General features: G+C 45.4%; 1 pseudogene; it reads left to right on the top strand.

Moving 5' to 3' along the window:
- The first annotated feature begins 1,349 nt into the window (after window positions 1-1,349).
- Window positions 1,350-2,453, top strand: LOC146719447 (uncharacterized; annotated as a pseudogene).
- Window positions 2,454-2,947: the final 494 nt, after the last annotated feature.

The following is a 2,947-nucleotide window of genomic DNA, read 5'->3' as shown; positions in this document are numbered from 1 at the left end:
AAAGTCACAGGGGGCCAGATCTGGGGAATACAGTGGCTGCGGCATTATTAGTGTGTTGTTTTTGGCCAAAAATTCGCGCACAAGCAACGATGTGTAAGCAGGGGCGTTATCATGGTGCAAAAGCCAATTTTTGTTTTTCCACAAATCCGGGCGTTTCTGGCGGATTGCTTCGCGCAATTTGCGCATAACTTGCAGGTAATATTCCTTATTGACCAGTAGTTATACTAGGGGGGCTAACTCAGGGGCAATGAGGGGGGTGCGGGGCGGGGGGGAATCGGGGGCGAGGGGGGTGACGTCACGCGGGGGGAGGGGGTCTTATCAGTAGATAAGCTTATCTTTTGTTTATAAACATATCAGATAACCTGATAAGGGGATCATGTTACCTGATATATTTATAAACAAGATAAGATAAGGGGATTATGTTACCTGATATATTTATAAACAAGATAAGCTAAGTTTTCGAATCCAAGATAAGCGGCGTCTTTGTAAGGTATCAAAGAAAAGCGGCGTCTTTGAGCGGTATCAAAGTTTTCATAAATTTTCTCCGAAGATAAGATAAAATTTCTGCGAATGGCTGCCGCATTTCGAGCGCCGACAATCAGGGGGGAGGGGGGGGGGTTGCGTTTCTTCTCCTTATACGTTATCTGTATATTTCTAAGAAATATAATCAAATTCTAAGAAGGGCCACCGCTTGGCATACGCCGACAATCAAGGGGGTTGCGTTTCTTCCCCCATACATTATCTGTATATTTCTAAGAAATATAATTAAATTCTAAGAAGGGCCGCTTGGATCCGAGCGCCAACAATCAGTTCTCTGAAAATCTAAGATAATCAAATTTTAAGAAGGGCCACCGCTTGGCATACGCCGACAATCAAGGGGGTTGATACATGATCTATACATATATTTCTAAGAAATATCAGCGGGTAAAGTTTCAGGGCGAACAAGTTGCTGCCTGCAACCTCGCCGCTTGCGACCTCGCTGCCTGCAATCTCACCGCTTGCGGCCTGCGACATGTTTTTGCATGGGATTGTATATCACCCTCGCGGTACCTCCCCAATAAGCGGCGGTTCTTTATTGTTTATCTTAGGAAGAAATACCAGCGCCGATAACCAGCGGCTGCAGGAATTTATAAACAAAACAAGCGCCGAAAATTTACGTCATCTAAATTTTTCTCGTTCGTACGTTGACGAACAAAGGGTTGATCGGGGATATATAATGAGGACCGATGCCGCTGCCGGACCATAGTACCACTGGCGAGCGCATGCTTCATTCAAGGTGCAAGAAAAAAAGTTTAGTGTGCAAAGAAGTTTTTTTGTAATAAGTGTGAAAAAGTGAATTTTTTACAAAAATGGAGAACGTTGAGCGCGACCTGTTGGAGCGTTCCCACCAAGTCGCCACCTTGGGCGAATATTTCGGATGGCTGCAAGAGTGCGAAGAATTTATCACACAGCTGGAAGAACGCAGCCGTGTCAAGCGTCCGCGTCTCTCGATTGGACATAGGCAATCTCTCGTGGCGAGAATAGCGCGACTCGAGGGTGCAAAGGTGCGCTTGCAGAGACAGTATGTCGGTGAATCCATGTTTAGTGGTGGATCCATGCCTAGTGGCGGCGGCAATAACGCGCAAAGACTAGTTTGGCGCGAAATCGATACGGCGTTCGATAGCCGTATACTGACCGGTGCGGTAATTAACGCAGACTATATCGAACCGCGTTAATTTTTGGAAAATGCCAAAGACATTATAGTCGAGAACGTGGAGAATGTGCTGCAGAGACACATCAGTGTAAAAGTGAACACTGTTTTCAACGGTGAATTTATGTCCGGTGACAAGCGTGCCAATAAAAGTATTAACACGAGAAACTTTGAACTCTTTCGCACGTCCGATGTACGCGAGTGGTACGAGCGCCGCGTAATCGAGCCCACGCTAGCATCGCTAGAAGAGTTCCAGGAACGCGATAGCGGCTGGGCATTGTCGCGGATAATAGATTTGACAGTGAATGTAAATAAGTACAATCCAATGCGCGCGGGATGTCATGTCAAATTACCGCAAAAAATTATGGCAAAGAGAGCGGTGGTTAATGTGCAATCAGCGGACAATGCGTGTTTTGCATGGTCGGTGGTGGCCGCTCTTTACCCTGCTGAAATAAACACGGGTCGAGAATCCTCTTATCCACATTACACAACAGTGCTGAATCTCCAAAACATTGAGTTTCCAGTGACTGTGAATCAAATTAAAAAGTTTGAACTTGCAAACGACATCTCCGTGAATATGTACATCATCGAGAACGAGAACATCGTCCCCTTGCGTCTTTCGGAAAAAAAGAAGGACAGGCACGTCAATCTGCTGTACGTGGAGGACGAACACGGGCATTTCGCGTGCATAAAAAATCTGTCTCGTCTCGTGAGCTCGCAACTGAGCAAAAAAAAATGTAGAAAATTTATTTGCGATCGGTAAGTATATAGTAAACTTAAATTATATTTAAAATATTTCTAATTAAATTTTTTATTTTTACAGATGTTTACACTATTTCGGAGCGGCGGATAAATTGCAGGCGCATACGGAAGATTGCGGGAAACTGAACGACTGCGCTATTCGGTTGCCGAGCGAAAATGACAAGTGGCTCAGCTTCGACAACTACACGAGGAAGGAGCGGCTGCCGTTTGTAGTGTACGCCGACCTCGAGTGTGTTTTGGCAAAGACCGAAGATGCCAAAAATCATCAACACTATCAAGTGTTCATCGCGTATTACGTACAGTGTTCGTACGACAGTTCGTTGTCCGCGTACAATTCCCGCCGTAGTGTCGATTGCGTCGCGTGGTTCGCCGAACAGCTTAAAAATTTAGCAATCCGCGTAAAAAATATTTTAACGACCAATGTCCCCATGGTAAATTTAACGCCTGACGAGTGGTTAAAATTTCGCACCGCGACGCATTGTCACATTTGTGAGA

The sequence above is a fragment of the Nylanderia fulva genome, unplaced genomic scaffold, assembly GCF_048542155.1.
Source record: "Nylanderia fulva isolate GAGA-0341 unplaced genomic scaffold, ASM4854215v1 Scaffold98, whole genome shotgun sequence".
Lineage (NCBI taxonomy): Eukaryota > Metazoa > Arthropoda > Insecta > Hymenoptera > Formicidae > Nylanderia > Nylanderia fulva.
This window is presented reverse-complemented; position numbering and strand designations above follow the sequence as displayed.